At 41.5% G+C, this 13,301-nt stretch overlaps 54 non-coding genes across 54 annotated transcripts; 29 read left to right on the top strand and 25 right to left on the bottom strand.

Moving 5' to 3' along the window:
* Window positions 1-43: 43 nt before the first annotated feature.
* TRNAR-UCU (transfer RNA arginine (anticodon UCU)) lies at window positions 44-116 on the bottom strand. Its single transcript has one exon. It is a non-coding gene; the product is annotated as a tRNA-Arg (tRNA).
* A 137-nt stretch (window positions 117-253) lies between these two features.
* Window positions 254-327, top strand: TRNAI-AAU (transfer RNA isoleucine (anticodon AAU)). Its single transcript has one exon. It is a non-coding gene; the product is annotated as a tRNA-Ile (tRNA).
* A 91-nt stretch (window positions 328-418) lies between these two features.
* Window positions 419-490, bottom strand: TRNAD-GUC (transfer RNA aspartic acid (anticodon GUC)). Its single transcript has one exon. It is a non-coding gene; the product is annotated as a tRNA-Asp (tRNA).
* A 75-nt stretch (window positions 491-565) lies between these two features.
* Window positions 566-638, bottom strand: TRNAK-UUU (transfer RNA lysine (anticodon UUU)). The gene has a single exon. It is a non-coding gene; the product is annotated as a tRNA-Lys (tRNA).
* A 200-nt stretch (window positions 639-838) lies between these two features.
* On the top strand, window positions 839-957 carry LOC145311406 (5S ribosomal RNA). The gene has a single exon (XR_013876686.1). It is a non-coding gene; the product is annotated as a 5S ribosomal RNA (ribosomal RNA).
* Window positions 958-1,607: 650 nt separating this feature from the next.
* Window positions 1,608-1,726, top strand: LOC145311378 (5S ribosomal RNA). Its single transcript, XR_013876661.1, has one exon. It is a non-coding gene; the product is annotated as a 5S ribosomal RNA (ribosomal RNA).
* Window positions 1,727-1,878: 152 nt separating this feature from the next.
* LOC145311421 (5S ribosomal RNA) lies at window positions 1,879-1,997 on the top strand. Its single transcript, XR_013876700.1, has one exon. It is a non-coding gene; the product is annotated as a 5S ribosomal RNA (ribosomal RNA).
* A 90-nt stretch (window positions 1,998-2,087) lies between these two features.
* On the top strand, window positions 2,088-2,160 carry TRNAA-AGC (transfer RNA alanine (anticodon AGC)). Its single transcript has one exon. It is a non-coding gene; the product is annotated as a tRNA-Ala (tRNA).
* A 164-nt stretch (window positions 2,161-2,324) lies between these two features.
* LOC145311414 (5S ribosomal RNA) lies at window positions 2,325-2,443 on the top strand. The gene has a single exon (XR_013876694.1). It is a non-coding gene; the product is annotated as a 5S ribosomal RNA (ribosomal RNA).
* An 87-nt stretch (window positions 2,444-2,530) lies between these two features.
* Window positions 2,531-2,649, top strand: LOC145311388 (5S ribosomal RNA). Its single transcript, XR_013876670.1, has one exon. It is a non-coding gene; the product is annotated as a 5S ribosomal RNA (ribosomal RNA).
* An 87-nt stretch (window positions 2,650-2,736) lies between these two features.
* On the top strand, window positions 2,737-2,855 carry LOC145311344 (5S ribosomal RNA). The gene has a single exon (XR_013876629.1). It is a non-coding gene; the product is annotated as a 5S ribosomal RNA (ribosomal RNA).
* A 66-nt stretch (window positions 2,856-2,921) lies between these two features.
* TRNAG-GCC (transfer RNA glycine (anticodon GCC)) lies at window positions 2,922-2,992 on the bottom strand. The gene has a single exon. It is a non-coding gene; the product is annotated as a tRNA-Gly (tRNA).
* A 425-nt stretch (window positions 2,993-3,417) lies between these two features.
* On the bottom strand, window positions 3,418-3,535 carry LOC145311366 (U5 spliceosomal RNA). Its single transcript, XR_013876650.1, has one exon. It is a non-coding gene; the product is annotated as a U5 spliceosomal RNA (small nuclear RNA).
* A 329-nt stretch (window positions 3,536-3,864) lies between these two features.
* On the bottom strand, window positions 3,865-4,056 carry LOC145311359 (U2 spliceosomal RNA). The gene has a single exon (XR_013876643.1). It is a non-coding gene; the product is annotated as a U2 spliceosomal RNA (small nuclear RNA).
* Window positions 4,057-4,323: 267 nt separating this feature from the next.
* LOC145311352 (U1 spliceosomal RNA) lies at window positions 4,324-4,488 on the bottom strand. Its single transcript, XR_013876637.1, has one exon. It is a non-coding gene; the product is annotated as a U1 spliceosomal RNA (small nuclear RNA).
* Window positions 4,489-5,007: 519 nt separating this feature from the next.
* Window positions 5,008-5,126, top strand: LOC145311397 (5S ribosomal RNA). The gene has a single exon (XR_013876679.1). It is a non-coding gene; the product is annotated as a 5S ribosomal RNA (ribosomal RNA).
* Window positions 5,127-5,192: 66 nt separating this feature from the next.
* Window positions 5,193-5,311, top strand: LOC145311389 (5S ribosomal RNA). The gene has a single exon (XR_013876671.1). It is a non-coding gene; the product is annotated as a 5S ribosomal RNA (ribosomal RNA).
* A 66-nt stretch (window positions 5,312-5,377) lies between these two features.
* LOC145311399 (5S ribosomal RNA) lies at window positions 5,378-5,496 on the top strand. Its single transcript, XR_013876680.1, has one exon. It is a non-coding gene; the product is annotated as a 5S ribosomal RNA (ribosomal RNA).
* A 56-nt stretch (window positions 5,497-5,552) lies between these two features.
* Window positions 5,553-5,623, bottom strand: TRNAG-GCC (transfer RNA glycine (anticodon GCC)). The gene has a single exon. It is a non-coding gene; the product is annotated as a tRNA-Gly (tRNA).
* A 92-nt stretch (window positions 5,624-5,715) lies between these two features.
* On the top strand, window positions 5,716-5,788 carry TRNAK-CUU (transfer RNA lysine (anticodon CUU)). Its single transcript has one exon. It is a non-coding gene; the product is annotated as a tRNA-Lys (tRNA).
* A 77-nt stretch (window positions 5,789-5,865) lies between these two features.
* TRNAT-CGU (transfer RNA threonine (anticodon CGU)) lies at window positions 5,866-5,939 on the top strand. Its single transcript has one exon. It is a non-coding gene; the product is annotated as a tRNA-Thr (tRNA).
* A 59-nt stretch (window positions 5,940-5,998) lies between these two features.
* TRNAF-GAA (transfer RNA phenylalanine (anticodon GAA)) lies at window positions 5,999-6,071 on the bottom strand. Its single transcript has one exon. It is a non-coding gene; the product is annotated as a tRNA-Phe (tRNA).
* Window positions 6,072-6,142: 71 nt separating this feature from the next.
* TRNAQ-CUG (transfer RNA glutamine (anticodon CUG)) lies at window positions 6,143-6,214 on the bottom strand. Its single transcript has one exon. It is a non-coding gene; the product is annotated as a tRNA-Gln (tRNA).
* A 75-nt stretch (window positions 6,215-6,289) lies between these two features.
* Window positions 6,290-6,362, bottom strand: TRNAV-CAC (transfer RNA valine (anticodon CAC)). Its single transcript has one exon. It is a non-coding gene; the product is annotated as a tRNA-Val (tRNA).
* Window positions 6,363-6,447: 85 nt separating this feature from the next.
* TRNAR-ACG (transfer RNA arginine (anticodon ACG)) lies at window positions 6,448-6,520 on the top strand. Its single transcript has one exon. It is a non-coding gene; the product is annotated as a tRNA-Arg (tRNA).
* Window positions 6,521-6,572: 52 nt separating this feature from the next.
* TRNAN-GUU (transfer RNA asparagine (anticodon GUU)) lies at window positions 6,573-6,646 on the bottom strand. Its single transcript has one exon. It is a non-coding gene; the product is annotated as a tRNA-Asn (tRNA).
* Window positions 6,647-7,095: 449 nt separating this feature from the next.
* TRNAE-CUC (transfer RNA glutamic acid (anticodon CUC)) lies at window positions 7,096-7,167 on the top strand. The gene has a single exon. It is a non-coding gene; the product is annotated as a tRNA-Glu (tRNA).
* Window positions 7,168-7,290: 123 nt separating this feature from the next.
* On the top strand, window positions 7,291-7,363 carry TRNAR-CCU (transfer RNA arginine (anticodon CCU)). The gene has a single exon. It is a non-coding gene; the product is annotated as a tRNA-Arg (tRNA).
* Window positions 7,364-7,457: 94 nt separating this feature from the next.
* TRNAI-UAU (transfer RNA isoleucine (anticodon UAU)) lies at window positions 7,458-7,547 on the top strand. The gene is given in 2 exon segments: window positions 7,458-7,495; window positions 7,512-7,547. It is a non-coding gene; the product is annotated as a tRNA-Ile (tRNA).
* A 509-nt stretch (window positions 7,548-8,056) lies between these two features.
* TRNAL-UAG (transfer RNA leucine (anticodon UAG)) lies at window positions 8,057-8,136 on the bottom strand. The gene has a single exon. It is a non-coding gene; the product is annotated as a tRNA-Leu (tRNA).
* A 129-nt stretch (window positions 8,137-8,265) lies between these two features.
* TRNAT-UGU (transfer RNA threonine (anticodon UGU)) lies at window positions 8,266-8,337 on the bottom strand. Its single transcript has one exon. It is a non-coding gene; the product is annotated as a tRNA-Thr (tRNA).
* Window positions 8,338-8,484: 147 nt separating this feature from the next.
* On the top strand, window positions 8,485-8,556 carry TRNAA-UGC (transfer RNA alanine (anticodon UGC)). The gene has a single exon. It is a non-coding gene; the product is annotated as a tRNA-Ala (tRNA).
* Window positions 8,557-8,649: 93 nt separating this feature from the next.
* Window positions 8,650-8,756, bottom strand: LOC145311374 (U6 spliceosomal RNA). The gene has a single exon (XR_013876657.1). It is a non-coding gene; the product is annotated as a U6 spliceosomal RNA (small nuclear RNA).
* Window positions 8,757-8,827: 71 nt separating this feature from the next.
* On the bottom strand, window positions 8,828-8,899 carry TRNAW-CCA (transfer RNA tryptophan (anticodon CCA)). The gene has a single exon. It is a non-coding gene; the product is annotated as a tRNA-Trp (tRNA).
* A 142-nt stretch (window positions 8,900-9,041) lies between these two features.
* Window positions 9,042-9,114, top strand: TRNAA-CGC (transfer RNA alanine (anticodon CGC)). The gene has a single exon. It is a non-coding gene; the product is annotated as a tRNA-Ala (tRNA).
* A 44-nt stretch (window positions 9,115-9,158) lies between these two features.
* TRNAP-CGG (transfer RNA proline (anticodon CGG)) lies at window positions 9,159-9,231 on the bottom strand. The gene has a single exon. It is a non-coding gene; the product is annotated as a tRNA-Pro (tRNA).
* Window positions 9,232-9,339: 108 nt separating this feature from the next.
* TRNAS-UGA (transfer RNA serine (anticodon UGA)) lies at window positions 9,340-9,421 on the top strand. The gene has a single exon. It is a non-coding gene; the product is annotated as a tRNA-Ser (tRNA).
* A 112-nt stretch (window positions 9,422-9,533) lies between these two features.
* TRNAL-UAA (transfer RNA leucine (anticodon UAA)) lies at window positions 9,534-9,617 on the bottom strand. The gene has a single exon. It is a non-coding gene; the product is annotated as a tRNA-Leu (tRNA).
* An 89-nt stretch (window positions 9,618-9,706) lies between these two features.
* Window positions 9,707-9,788, bottom strand: TRNAS-GCU (transfer RNA serine (anticodon GCU)). The gene has a single exon. It is a non-coding gene; the product is annotated as a tRNA-Ser (tRNA).
* Window positions 9,789-9,891: 103 nt separating this feature from the next.
* TRNAE-UUC (transfer RNA glutamic acid (anticodon UUC)) lies at window positions 9,892-9,963 on the bottom strand. Its single transcript has one exon. It is a non-coding gene; the product is annotated as a tRNA-Glu (tRNA).
* A 3-nt stretch (window positions 9,964-9,966) lies between these two features.
* Window positions 9,967-10,039, bottom strand: TRNAV-AAC (transfer RNA valine (anticodon AAC)). The gene has a single exon. It is a non-coding gene; the product is annotated as a tRNA-Val (tRNA).
* Window positions 10,040-10,170: 131 nt separating this feature from the next.
* TRNAG-UCC (transfer RNA glycine (anticodon UCC)) lies at window positions 10,171-10,242 on the top strand. Its single transcript has one exon. It is a non-coding gene; the product is annotated as a tRNA-Gly (tRNA).
* A 71-nt stretch (window positions 10,243-10,313) lies between these two features.
* On the top strand, window positions 10,314-10,386 carry TRNAM-CAU (transfer RNA methionine (anticodon CAU)). The gene has a single exon. It is a non-coding gene; the product is annotated as a tRNA-Met (tRNA).
* Window positions 10,387-10,432: 46 nt separating this feature from the next.
* TRNAL-CAA (transfer RNA leucine (anticodon CAA)) lies at window positions 10,433-10,555 on the bottom strand. Its single transcript has 2 exons — window positions 10,518-10,555; window positions 10,433-10,477 (listed from the first exon to the last, which is right to left on the bottom strand). It is a non-coding gene; the product is annotated as a tRNA-Leu (tRNA).
* Window positions 10,556-10,631: 76 nt separating this feature from the next.
* On the bottom strand, window positions 10,632-10,704 carry TRNAR-UCU (transfer RNA arginine (anticodon UCU)). The gene has a single exon. It is a non-coding gene; the product is annotated as a tRNA-Arg (tRNA).
* Window positions 10,705-10,841: 137 nt separating this feature from the next.
* On the top strand, window positions 10,842-10,915 carry TRNAI-AAU (transfer RNA isoleucine (anticodon AAU)). Its single transcript has one exon. It is a non-coding gene; the product is annotated as a tRNA-Ile (tRNA).
* A 90-nt stretch (window positions 10,916-11,005) lies between these two features.
* On the bottom strand, window positions 11,006-11,077 carry TRNAD-GUC (transfer RNA aspartic acid (anticodon GUC)). Its single transcript has one exon. It is a non-coding gene; the product is annotated as a tRNA-Asp (tRNA).
* Window positions 11,078-11,152: 75 nt separating this feature from the next.
* TRNAK-UUU (transfer RNA lysine (anticodon UUU)) lies at window positions 11,153-11,225 on the bottom strand. Its single transcript has one exon. It is a non-coding gene; the product is annotated as a tRNA-Lys (tRNA).
* Window positions 11,226-11,425: 200 nt separating this feature from the next.
* On the top strand, window positions 11,426-11,544 carry LOC145311407 (5S ribosomal RNA). Its single transcript, XR_013876687.1, has one exon. It is a non-coding gene; the product is annotated as a 5S ribosomal RNA (ribosomal RNA).
* A 650-nt stretch (window positions 11,545-12,194) lies between these two features.
* Window positions 12,195-12,313, top strand: LOC145311379 (5S ribosomal RNA). Its single transcript, XR_013876662.1, has one exon. It is a non-coding gene; the product is annotated as a 5S ribosomal RNA (ribosomal RNA).
* A 152-nt stretch (window positions 12,314-12,465) lies between these two features.
* LOC145311423 (5S ribosomal RNA) lies at window positions 12,466-12,584 on the top strand. The gene has a single exon (XR_013876702.1). It is a non-coding gene; the product is annotated as a 5S ribosomal RNA (ribosomal RNA).
* A 90-nt stretch (window positions 12,585-12,674) lies between these two features.
* TRNAA-AGC (transfer RNA alanine (anticodon AGC)) lies at window positions 12,675-12,747 on the top strand. The gene has a single exon. It is a non-coding gene; the product is annotated as a tRNA-Ala (tRNA).
* A 164-nt stretch (window positions 12,748-12,911) lies between these two features.
* LOC145311415 (5S ribosomal RNA) lies at window positions 12,912-13,030 on the top strand. The gene has a single exon (XR_013876695.1). It is a non-coding gene; the product is annotated as a 5S ribosomal RNA (ribosomal RNA).
* Window positions 13,031-13,117: 87 nt separating this feature from the next.
* LOC145311390 (5S ribosomal RNA) lies at window positions 13,118-13,236 on the top strand. The gene has a single exon (XR_013876672.1). It is a non-coding gene; the product is annotated as a 5S ribosomal RNA (ribosomal RNA).
* The last annotated feature ends 65 nt before the right edge of the window (window positions 13,237-13,301 follow it).

Raw genomic sequence — 13,301 nt, forward strand, 5'->3', positions numbered from 1 at the left:
ATGTTTTGATAAGCCAAAAAGGTTAGCCAAAATGCAATGTTAGCATCCCATCTGGGGATCGAACCCAGGACCTTTGGATTAGAAGTCCAACGCGCTATCCTCTGCGCTAATGGGACTTGGTTAGAGAAAAGAAAATAGTAGCATTTGTTGACAGAAAACATTATGGAAGGCAAGAAAAAGAAAATCAAGTAGAGAAGAAAAAAAGTATGTAGTTTTTGTATTGTGCTTATACTTATACACATCATATTAGTCAGGCCCGTTAGCTCAGTTGGTTAGAGCGTCGTGCTAATAACGCGAAGGTCACGGGTTCGATCCCCCTACGGGCCAGATAATACTTTTACCAAATTGAACAGTTTGCAGTGGCGGAAATATTTAATGGAAAAAAAAAAGAAATTTCACAAGGTTGAAAAAGTTATCTCTCCCCGACCGGGAATCGAACCCGGGCCTTCCACGTGACAGGCGGAGATCCTCACCACTAGACTATCGAGGAATTCTTATAAATCGGCCATTTTCTAGTCACTACGTACGTATCACACTGATTGGAGACTTGAACAAAAGATGGGAGCGCCCGAGCAGGGGCTCGAACCCTGGACCGTTAGGTTAAAAGCCTAACGCTCTACCGACTGAGCTACCCGGGCATCATGCTATTTTAAAATTACAGTAACAAAATTGTCTCACCAGATGGCAGCAGCATTTTAGTTCATGGTAGGCTTGGTTTTCTCTCTGTTTATTTTTGGTTAAGTGCAACCTGAGTTGTATAGAATAAATCATCCCTCCATAATTTTCCTGTATTGTAGCATTTTGCATTTAGTATAAGTCACATTTTCCATGGTCAAATGTCTACGGCCATACCATGTTGAAAGCACCAGTTCTCGTCCGATCACTGAAGTTAAGCAACATTGGGCCAAGTTAGTACTTGGATGGGTGACCGCCTGGGAATACTTGGTGTCGTAGGCAAATCTTTTCATCCTTTTTTATAAGTTGAGAGAAAAAAAAAAAGTCTGAGAAATGTAAACCAGACAACTGCTTATGTTCATTTTTTACACCTAAAGCCCTTATACAATGCAACCACTATGATATAATATGTAGTTACTGTTTTTGTCACCAGATGGCAGCTCTATTTAGTTCCCAGTTAGGCTTTGTTTTCTCCGTGTTAAGGCATAGGTTTTAAGTTGACAACTATTAATGTTCGATAAAATGATATCTTTTAGTATTACACATACCTATTTGGATTAATATTTTAGTTACTTTGTGCTTGTATTTTATGAAAATTAACTTTTCCGGTCGGACCTTTAACAAATATCAAAAATATATGATTGTCCAAGTTACTTTACATCATTGTCTAAAACGACCAAGCTAATATTGCTTGATTCACTTCTACAAGAGGTGTGTATCAGCTCTGCTTCGATGGGTCGCTCACCTTGAGTCCGCTCGGGTTGAGTGTCTGTCTTAGTCAGTCACAAACATCTTTATTCAGGGTTAAAGAGAACCCACTAATCACTGAAACCAATCAAGAACATTGAATTATTTACCGTAGATACCTGTACGTATTTTCTCTTGGTAATGCATTTTCCATTTAGTTTATGCCACATTTTCCTTTGATAAATGTCTACGGCCATACCATGTTGAAAGCACCAGTTCTCATCTGATCACTGAAGTTAAGCAACATTGGGCCAAGTTAGTACTTGGATGGGTGACCGCCTGGGAATACTTGGTGTCGTAGGCTTTAACATTTTATCCATATTTCAAAATTTGTCTCTTTTTCTTCCTTGTCCGTAGATTCCTGTACTGTTGAGCGTTTTGCATTCATTTCACGCCACATTTTCTCTTCGTAATGCATTTTGCATTTAATTTACGCCACATTTTCCGTTGATATATGTCTACGGCCATACCATGTTGAAAGCACCAGTTCTCGTCCGATCACTGCAGTTAAGCAACATTGGGCCAAGTTAGTACTTGGATGGGTGACCGCCTGGGAATACTTGGTGTCGTAGGCTCTAACATTTTATCCATATTTCAAATTTGTCTCTTTTTCTTTCTTGTCCAAGAGAAATTTCTAATCACTGAGAACATAAGGTGAAACCCAAGGGGATGTAGCTCAGATGGTAGAGCGCTCGCTTAGCATGCGAGAGGTACGGGGATCGATACCCCGCATCTCCAAGTATCATTTTTCCCCCTACTACACAAGCACCAAACAAAAAAATAAACACACAAAGAAAAACAAAAGTCTGAAAATTTAAACCAGTAAAACTTTAAACCTTTTTGTTGCATTAGAATGTTATTTAATAAACCAGAAGTTAGAAGAGCCTTTGCTAAGAGTAAATGTCTACGGCCATACCATGTTGAAAGCACCAGTTCTCGTCTGATCACTGAAGTTAAGCAACATTGGGCCAAGTTAGTACTTGGATGGGTGACCGCCTGGGAATACTTGGTGTCGTAGGCTCAATATTTTTGGAATTTTGACCCAACCAATCCTAGCCCAAACCTGACTAAACCTCACACAAGTTTGAAAATCATGTTGAAACTTTATGTCTACGGCCATACCATGTTGAAAGCACCAGTTCTCGTCCGATCACTGAAGTTAAGCAACATTGGGCCAAGTTAGTACTTGGATGGGTGACCGCCTGGGAATACTTGGTGTCGTAGGCTCAATATTTTTGGAATTTTGACCCAACCAATCCTAGCCCAAACCTGACTAAACCTCACACAAGTTTGAAAATCATGTTGAAACTTTATGTCTACGGCCATACCATGTTGAAAGCACCAGTTCTCGTCCGATCACTGAAGTTAAGCAACATTGGGCCAAGTTAGTACTTGGATGGGTGACCGCCTGGGAATACTTGGTGTCGTAAACTCTACATCTTTCTTTCTTACCTTGTCACTGAAAACAGAAAAGTTGTGTTAACGTAGAAAATAATTGCTGCAACGTCCGGGAATCGAACCCGGGCCGCCCGCGTGGCAGGCGAGCATTCTACCACTGAACCAACGTTGCTGGCATGCTCTTTGGCTATTCGTATAACCCAACCCCTTGCTGAAAATCATTATTCAGAAATCTGTCAATTTATAACCCAAATACAGATTGATATAGCTTTACACCTGAACGATTAATATGACTTGCTGTAAGTAGACTTTGGCAGTAGGTAAGGACTTTCTTCAGCCCGGCAAGACAATATCTGAGTGATCCTTGGTTCACTTGTACACACCTTTTAGTGAAGTGAATCAAGCAAGTATAGCTTGGTCAGTTTAGACAAATGGTAACTGCAATTTTAGCCATTCCTACCGTAGGCTATTTGTCAGCATGGTTGGCCAGTTTTATTTTTACAAATTTGAAGCAGTTGGTTGGAGATGAATGGTTTTGTGGTAAACACATCCTGACATCCTGTCCCTACATGCCTGTTGTAATATGTTTCTTTAAGTGGGCTCTCTCATGAAAAGCCTTCAGATAAATTGGATGTAATTCCAATATGATCCACTTACACGGAAATCTTTAGTAAAAGGCGAAAGATTTATTCGTGCTGTAGGTAGATCCTGGACATGCTCAAACAACACAAATAGCTCCATATCCTTGGCAGCTGTTAGGCTTGTTCCGTTGACCAATCTAATGTAGTTGTCAGCAAAGACATGTAGAGATTGTGTCAAAGTTCAGCTTATTCACCAAAAAAACACAAGCCCCTAGAATAACTTGAGGCAGAAAATTATCCAATAAATGACATTCAACTTTAGGGGTTTGCACCACCTAGCATTAAAACATTGAACTACATAAAGGAAGTGGAGCCATTGTGCTTTTGGCAGCATGCTTGTTGACTTGTGCAAACTTGATACAGGTTGTACACAACGTATTGAGTGGTCCAGTTTAGAATTGGGGACAAGTGGGCCGATCCTGGTGGTACTGCAATACCAGGCCAACCCGTGATAAGGCTGGAGCAAGCTCCAAGTCCTCATCCCCTAACAAAAATGAGTTTAATATCGAAGGGGACACATGGTCCCCGTATCAGATATTAAGCTGATAAGAACAGATACTACACTTTGATCTTAGCCAAAAGGCCGAGAAGCGATGCCAAAGAATAGTTCCAGTATACTACCTTAGAGTCATAACCTGACTATGGTACTGTCTGGCAAAAGATTGGCATGCAGGCTGCCTAATCATTGTTAGAGAGAGTATAGTCAATCTGCCTAGTTCAAAGCAAAGACTTTACTTTAAATTGGGCTTCGATAGAAGCCTTTTTCTGGCCAACTACACAAACTTTAGCAATTCCTGGTGTGTAAAATTTGAACTAGATGGTTAAGTTAAACATTCTAATTCTGTTGTCTGTTCTGTATTTATTAGGGGATGCGCGAACGCAGTCCCCAACTACCAAAAATTGTGCGTTCGAGTTACCCACGTTTGGGGTAATCGTAGGGGTCAGCCATGCCTGAGTGCAATGGCACAGCCTCACCCTAGAGGAACCACCTTAGTGATCATGGTTAACCTCCACGCCAGGTAAGTATGAGGGAAAGAGTCGATTTCAGTGTATGGGTGACAAAGACTATAGATATTTTGCTGACCAGCTTCACGACTTTACACAAAACATGATTCAGTTGAAGTGTCCCCTCAGAAATGCTATATTTATACTTTTTCAAATGGTTGGTGACATACATTGTTGATGAAACCTTCGGTAGGAGGTCTTCCATTGAAACAAATGCGACACCTAGAGGCCAAATTATTGACTACATAAAATACATGTTTGCTACTTTACGGGTTATGCATTCCTATTGCAAATAGTGAGCTATCATCAGCTCTGACAGAAATAACATTACAGTTCACACTGCAACCACTGGATCTATACACACCTCTTAGTGAAGTGAATCAAGCAAATTTAGCTTGGTCAGTTTAGACAAATACATAATGCAAACTGTCACTTGTTATAACAAGATTACCAAGAGTTAGCACTGGTCGCAACGCAACAAACCATACAGAAGGATGGTATGGTAATATCCACATTATAATGTGAAAATGCCTTACCAAATGTCTACGGCCATACCATGTTGAAAGCACCAGTTCTCGTCCGATCACTGAAGTTAAGCAACATTGGGCCAAGTTAGTACTTGGATGGGTGACCGCCTGGGAATACTTGGTGTCGTAGACTTAACATTTTTGGAATTTTGACCCAAACAATCCTAGCCCAAACCTAACTAAACCCCACACAATTAATGTCTACGGCCATACCATGTTGAAAGCACCAGTTCTCGTCCGATCACTGAAGTTAAGCAACATTGGGCCAAGTTAGTACTTGGATGGGTGACCGCCTGGGAATACTTGGTGTCGTAGGCTCAATCTTTTTGGAATTTTGACCCAACCAATCCTAGCCCAAACCTAACTAAACCCCACACAATTAATGTCTACGGCCATACCATGTTGAAAACACCAGTTCTCGTCCGATCACTGAAGTTAAGCAACATTGGGCCAAGTTAGTACTTGGATGGGTGACCGCCTGGGAATACTTGGTGTCGTAGGCTTATCCATTTTTAAAAAATTGCCTCAAAAAAGTTGTGATACTGTAGAAAATAATTGCTGCAACGTCCGGGAATCGAACCCGGGCCGCCCGCGTGGCAGGCGAGCATTCTACCACTGAACCAACGTTGCTGGCTTGCTTTAATGATATTCGTGTAGTTAGTTTTTGTGTACCTATTGCAAAGACCAACCATACAAAGTGCAGAGCCCAGGCAGCTAACATAGCCCGGCTAGCTCAGTCGGTAGAGCATGAGACTCTTAATCTCAGGGTCGTGGGTTCGAGCCCCACGTTGGGCGAATTTTTTTTTATATGGAACAGTTTTTAAAAATATATTTGAATTTGTTTCGTGATATACTGACAATAGGGTAATTCAGGCGCCATGGCTTAGTTGGTTAAAGCGCCTGTCTCGTAAACAGGAGATCCCGAGTTCGACTCTCGGTGGTGCCTTGATCCTTTTATTACTACTATCCATGGCTACACATACATAGGGTAAAGATTTGCAAAAATGCCGCGACCCGGGATCGAACCGGGGACCTTTAGATCTTCAGTCTAACGCTCTCCCAACTGAGCTATCACGGCTAGTTAAAATGATGTTGCTTATCTTGGTCAAGATGGAAAAAAGATCACTTTTACATGGCTCTAAAAAGTTTAGGTCCTACCGAGATTTGAACTCGGATCGCTGGATTCAGAGTCCAGAGTGCTAACCATTACACCATAGGACCTTGATGCAGATCTAAACTCCAAAGGGTAAAAAAAATTATTTTGTATAAAAAGAAAAGAAAAAAAACCTTATGTATTGGTTCCTGCCGGGATCGAACCGGCGACCTTGTCCGTGTGAAGGACACGTGATAACCACTACACTAAGGAACCATTGTTAACCAAGAAACCAAGCCAAGATACATAACAAACAGACATAAAATGTGCAACTACAAAGCCACGTCACTAGGTTAAGCCAGGTCTCGTGGCGCAACGGATAACGCGTCTGACTACGGATCAGAAGATTGCAGGTTCGAATCCTGCCGAGATCGAAAATTTTAAAGATTCGTTTGGCTATTAAAGAAAATTGCTATAAAATAAAGTCGCCCCCGGGTGGGCTCGAACCACCAACCTTTCGGTTAACAGCCGAACGCGCTAGCCGATTGCGCCACGGAGGCTAATACAAGTTAATAATATTACATTATTTTTAATATTATTCTATGGAGCCTTAAAATATAAAAACAAAAAAAGATTGGTTTACTTATGTTGGTAGGGCTAATTACCACCGAACACTCATTAGCGCGGTCCGACTACTGACCGACACGGAAACTCTTGGCTGCTGGGTTTCCCCTCTGGCCCAATCCGCCCCTCATTAAGCAACCTGATCACCTAGGACTCCTCCTAGGTGGCCATGTTGATGCCAGGCTTAGTGCGGACGCCAATTCAACGTGTTTCAATGGTAACCAGGCGTTCCCTGCCTCAAACCATCCCAAACTCTGACCTCCCAGTAGCAGGATTACAGAACTTCGCCACGGTTCCAGTCAACAATCATATCAATTTCTGTCACAATGTACCAGTTGAATTGCAATTTTTTTCATGTTTAATTTTGGGTGTAATTACGCCAGCTTCCGTTATGGTCTAGTGGTCAGGATAGCTGGCTCTCACCCAGCAGGCCCGGGTTCGATTCCCGGTAACGGAAAAATACATTTTGTCGAACCCCCAAGTAATTATATCAACATCCCCGATCCAAAAAAAAAGGAGATAAAAAAGATAGAGAATTGGATATTTCTAAGTTTTTACTTTTCAGCCAGGGTGACACCAAGCCTGCGTGGCCTAATGGATAAGGCGTCGGTCTCCTAAACCGAAGATTGCGAGTTCGAGTCTCGCCGTGGGTAACATTATCTTTTTAGCAAAAGTTGTTTTGGTTGCAGTGCTTCCAAGGTTTCTTGAAGGCAGTGTAGTAGCAAATATGGAGAGTGAAAGCAAGCTGCTCTAGTGGCGCAATCGGTTAGCGCACGGTACTTATAGACAGTACAACAAGTTATGCCGGGGTTGTGAGTTCGAGCCTCACCTAGAGCAAGCACTTTTTCAACCCTTAAACCTGGCAGGGTCTTCCAAGAAAAGAGCAAAAATATATTTTTTTTTACTTAAACAAAGCATTTTATCTTACCAAAATACTAAAATATTCTCTAGCAGTACCTCATAATATCAAATACAGGTACTGTGGTTCGATTTCAAATTTTTTTTGTAACTATGCTTTACTAACCAACAATCAATCAAGGAAAAAAGTTTGTTAAAGAATATAGATAGATTGGTATTTTCTTTTTACTACTGTTTTAAATCTATCAAGTTAATAACAAATTCAATAAAATTGACTGAATAACCATATAAATGTATAAAGATTTGTGATTTAAATTATGCCATGAAAAATCCTCCAATGTGTTTTGTAAAAATCTTTGAAACTTTTGATTTAATTGTTTATGTATGTACACTCAAGAATGATGAATCTTATCTGATCTAGAAAGGCAGAAGGATACTAAATTGTAATTGTGATTCATAGTAACCGAGTTATTACTAAAATAAATTTTTGACAGCTGTGGGATTCGAACCCACGCCCTTGCGGACTGGTGCCTAAAACCAGCGCCTTAGACCACTCGGCCAAACTGCCTGTTGTGCTGGTAGTTGTGCGAATAAGAAAAATTGTTTCTTAAGTTTTTTTTTTCAGCCTTACTGTGCAAAAGCATCAAACACCTAAAAAAAAAATTGTTTTTCCAGTGAGTGATTTTACAAAATTAACTGCCTCCAGAGAGGATTGAACTCTCGACCCCTGGTTTACAAGACCAGTGCTCTGCCACTGAGCTATAGAGGCTTGCCTGTTCACGTTGCACAATTTAAACCTAGCCTAACCTAGCCTAACCTAACCTAACCTAAGCTATTGCGGTTTGCACCTTGTGTTAAAGACTTTGAAATTGCTAAAGGATTCAGTTGAGTATTAGTCAGCTCATGCATTCAACAGGGGGATGTAGCTCAGTGGTAGAGCGCATGCTTTGCATGTATGAGGCCCCGGGTTCGATCCCCGGCATCTCCAATTAACAATGATTTTTGTTATTTCTTTGAAGTTGTCTGTTGTTCAAAATGAGTACTTTAGTGAAAAAATATTTGTATGGGGTTATGCGGACACAAAAATGTGGAACGCTTCACGATTTTGCGTGTCATCCTTGCGCAGGGGCCATGCTAATCTTCTCTGTATCGTTCCAATTTTAGTATATGTACTGCCGAAGCAAGTACATTTGAGTATAGAATTTAGTTGTCTATAAAGATCAGCATTTGTTACACAAATTGCAAAAAGACAATTCTGTTGACCCTGACGTGATTTGAACACGCAGCCTTCTGATCTGGAGTCAGACGCGCTACCGTTGCGCCACAGAGTCAGATGTTAGAATTGCTGCAACTTTGAATTCATGCGAAACTAAAGGAAAGTCTTTTTTTTTCCCTTTTTTCTATCCACTATACAATGCAAGCGACCAATAGAAAAAAGGCGCTGCTTTCGTCCGGCCCCTATGATGGAAACCAGGGGTCGTAGCTCAGCTGGTAGAGCGTCTGATTCGCATTTAGAAGGTCTCGGGTTCAAATCCCGACGACTCCAAATTTTTTTTCTTTTCAATTTTCAAAAGTATTAGGCAAAACCATGGGCTTGACCGGGAGTTGAACCCGGGACCTCTCGCACCCGAAGCGAGAATCATGCCGCCTAGACCATCAAGCCTGGCTTTTGCCCTGTTAACTGTCAGTAGCAGCCTGTAATTCATCAATTTACCTGCCGATTGCTTCCAGCTGTGATGCTGTATTCATGGATGGCCGTCAACCAGAGCCAGCAGTCGTGGCCGAGTGGTTAAGGCGTTGGACTTGAAATCCAATGGGGTTTCCCCGCGCAGGTTCGAATCCTGCCGGCTGCGAAAGTCAGATTTTGTTAGTATCTAGTGTTTTTTTTTACTTTTTTTTTGCAAAACCAGAAAGTTACCTTGCAACTCACATGGCCTTCCTGGTATAGTGTTAAAATAAGACTTTTGTCAGGTGTGGGGTTCGAACCCACGCAATCTTACGATTATGAGAGCTTAAATCTCACGCCTTAGACCACTCGGCCAACCTGACAGGTTGCCACAATGCGGCACTCATTGCAAAACGCATGAAATCACGACTGACAAGCACTGATTTAGCAAAGCTCCACAAAATAATTCTCGCGACGAAGATGGGATTCGAACCCACGCGGGCAGAGCCCATTGGATTAGCAGTCCAACGCCTTAACCACTCGGCCACCTCGTCTGTGAAAGAGGTTAACCTAGATTACTTGCAAAGCATACATAACAATAACAACAACAAACACAAAAACAACAAAGTATATATTGCATCACTCGTGTCAAAAGGCTTCCCACGCCGGGAGTTGAACCCGGGCCTCCTGGGTGAAAGCCAGATATCCTAGCCGTTAGACCACGTGGGATTCTGTTTCCGTCCGGGATCGAACCGGAGACCTTCTGCGTGTTAGGCAGATGTGATAACCGCTACACCACGGAAACTTGTTACATCAGTTAGACAGCTTTATTGCCATAATTTTTTTCTTTAAACTCCTGACTAAAGTGTGCTAGTTACTAGGCAAAAATGTATTTGTGGTTTTCACTTTTGAGTACATTATAGTTCTGTACAATAAGCGTCAGTGGTATAGTGGTGAGCATAGCTGCCTTCCAAGCAGTTGACCCGGGTTCGATTCCCGGCTGACGCATTTTCATCTGTGTTGCCTAGGAGTACATTTTTGTACATTTAAAAAGTGTAGTAATCCTACACTGCCAACAAGCCTCCGTAGCGCAGTAGGCAGCGCGTCAGTCTCATAATCTGAAGGCCGTGAGTTCGAGCCTCACCGGGGGCAGGCAAACACTTTTTCATCTCCTGGTTGTGTTTTGAAAAAATAGTTTTGTCAGAAGTGGGATTCGAACCCACGCCCTCATCGAGGACCAGAATTCTCACAACCACTCTCTATCAGAGAGCAAGGAAGTTGTCCTTGAGTCTGGCGCCTTAGACCACTCGGCCATCCTGACTGTTAATATAGTGTTCACGGATTAAGAAATCCCATGTTTTGATAAGCCAAAAAGGTTAGCCAAAATGCAATGTTAGCATCCCATCTGGGGATCGAACCCAGGACCTTTGGATTAGAAGTCCAACGCGCTATCCTCTGCGCTAATGGGACTTGGTTAGAGAAAAGAAAATAGTAGCATTTGTTGACAGAAAACATTATGGAAGGCAAGAAAAAGAAAATCAAGTAGAGAAGAAAAAAAGTATGTAGTTTTTGTATTGTGCTTATACTTATACACATCATATTAGTCAGGCCCGTTAGCTCAGTTGGTTAGAGCGTCGTGCTAATAACGCGAAGGTCACGGGTTCGATCCCCCTACGGGCCAGATAATACTTTTACCAAATTGAACAGTTTGCAGTGGCGGAAATATTTAATGGAAAAAAAAAGAAATTTCACAAGGTTGAAAAAGTTATCTCTCCCCGACCGGGAATCGAACCCGGGCCTTCCACGTGACAGGCGGAGATCCTCACCACTAGACTATCGAGGAATTCTTATAAATCGGCCATTTTCTAGTCACTACGTACGTATCACACTGATTGGAGACTTGAACAAAAGATGGGAGCGCCCGAGCAGGGGCTCGAACCCTGGACCGTTAGGTTAAAAGCCTAACGCTCTACCGACTGAGCTACCCGGGCATCATGCTATTTTAAAATTACAGTAACAAAATTGTCTCACCAGATGGCAGCAGCATTTTAGTTCATGGTAGGCTTGGTTTTCTCTCTGTTTATTTTTGGTTAAGTGCAACCTGAGTTGTATAGAATAAATCATCCCTCCATAATTTTCCTGTATTGTAGCATTTTGCATTTAGTATAAGTCACATTTTCCATGGTCAAATGTCTACGGCCATACCATGTTGAAAGCACCAGTTCTCGTCCGATCACTGAAGTTAAGCAACATTGGGCCAAGTTAGTACTTGGATGGGTGACCGCCTGGGAATACTTGGTGTCGTAGGCAAATCTTTTCATCCTTTTTTATAAGTTGAGAGAAAAAAAAAAAGTCTGAGAAATGTAAACCAGACAACTGCTTATGTTCATTTTTTACACCTAAAGCCCTTATACAATGCAACCACTATGATATAATATGTAGTTACTGTTTTTGTCACCAGATGGCAGCTCTATTTAGTTCCCAGTTAGGCTTTGTTTTCTCCGTGTTAAGGCATAGGTTTTAAGTTGACAACTATTAATGTTCGATAAAATGATATCTTTTAGTATTACACATACCTATTTGGATTAATATTTTAGTTACTTTGTGCTTGTATTTTATGAAAATTAACTTTTCCGGTCGGACCTTTAACAAATATCAAAAATATATGATTGTCCAAGTTACTTTACATCATTGTCTAAAACGACCAAGCTAATATTGCTTGATTCACTTCTACAAGAGGTGTGTATCAGCTCTGCTTCGATGGGTCGCTCACCTTGAGTCCGCTCGGGTTGAGTGTCTGTCTTAGTCAGTCACAAACATCTTTATTCAGGGTTAAAGAGAACCCACTAATCACTGAAACCAATCAAGAACATTGAATTATTTACCGTAGATACCTGTACGTATTTTCTCTTGGTAATGCATTTTCCATTTAGTTTATGCCACATTTTCCTTTGATAAATGTCTACGGCCATACCATGTTGAAAGCACCAGTTCTCATCTGATCACTGAAGTTAAGCAACATTGGGCCAAGTTAGTACTTGGATGGGTGACCGCCTGGGAATACTTGGTGTCGTAGGCTTTAACATTTTATCCATATTTCAAAATTTGTCTCTTTTTCTTCCTTGTCCGTAGATTCCTGTACTGTTGAGCGTTTTGCATTCATTTCACGCCACATTTTCTCTTCGTAATGCATTTTGCATTTAATTTACGCCACATTTTCCGTTGATATATGTCTACGGCCATACCATGTTGAAAGCACCAGTTCTCGTCCGATCACTGCAGTTAAGCAACATTGGGCCAAGTTAGTACTTGGATGGGTGACCGCCTGGGAATACTTGGTGTCGTAGGCTCTAACATTTTATCCATATTTCAAATTTGTCTCTTTTTCTTTCTTGTCCAAGAGAAATTTCTAATCACTGAGAACATAAGGTGAAACCCAAGGGGATGTAGCTCAGATGGTAGAGCGCTCGCTTAGCATGCGAGAGGTACGGGGATCGATACCCCGCATCTCCAAGTATCATTTTTCCCCCTACTACACAAGCACCAAACAAAAAAATAAACACACAAAGAAAAACAAAAGTCTGAAAATTTAAACCAGTAAAACTTTAAACCTTTTTGTTGCATTAGAATGTTATTTAATAAACCAGAAGTTAGAAGAGCCTTTGCTAAGAGTAAATGTCTACGGCCATACCATGTTGAAAGCACCAGTTCTCGTCTGATCACTGAAGTTAAGCAACATTGGGCCAAGTTAGTACTTGGATGGGTGACCGCCTGGGAATACTTGGTGTCGTAGGCTCAATATTTTTGGAATTTTGACCCAACCAATCCTAGCCCAAACCTGACTAAACCTCACACAAGTTTGAAAATCATGTTGAAACTTTATGTCTACGGCCATACCATGTTGAAAGCACCAGTTCTCGTCCGATCACTGAAGTTAAGCAACATTGGGCCAAGTTAGTACTTGGATGGGTGACCGCCTGGGAATACTTGGTGTCGTAGGCTCAATATTTTTGGAATTTTGACCCAACCAATCCTAGCCCAAACCTGACTAAACCTCACACAAGTTT

Source organism: Acartia tonsa, unplaced genomic scaffold, assembly GCF_053477335.1.
Source record: "Acartia tonsa isolate MP-2025a unplaced genomic scaffold, ASM5347733v1 sca8, whole genome shotgun sequence".
Taxonomy (NCBI): Eukaryota; Metazoa; Arthropoda; class Copepoda; order Calanoida; family Acartiidae; genus Acartia; species Acartia tonsa.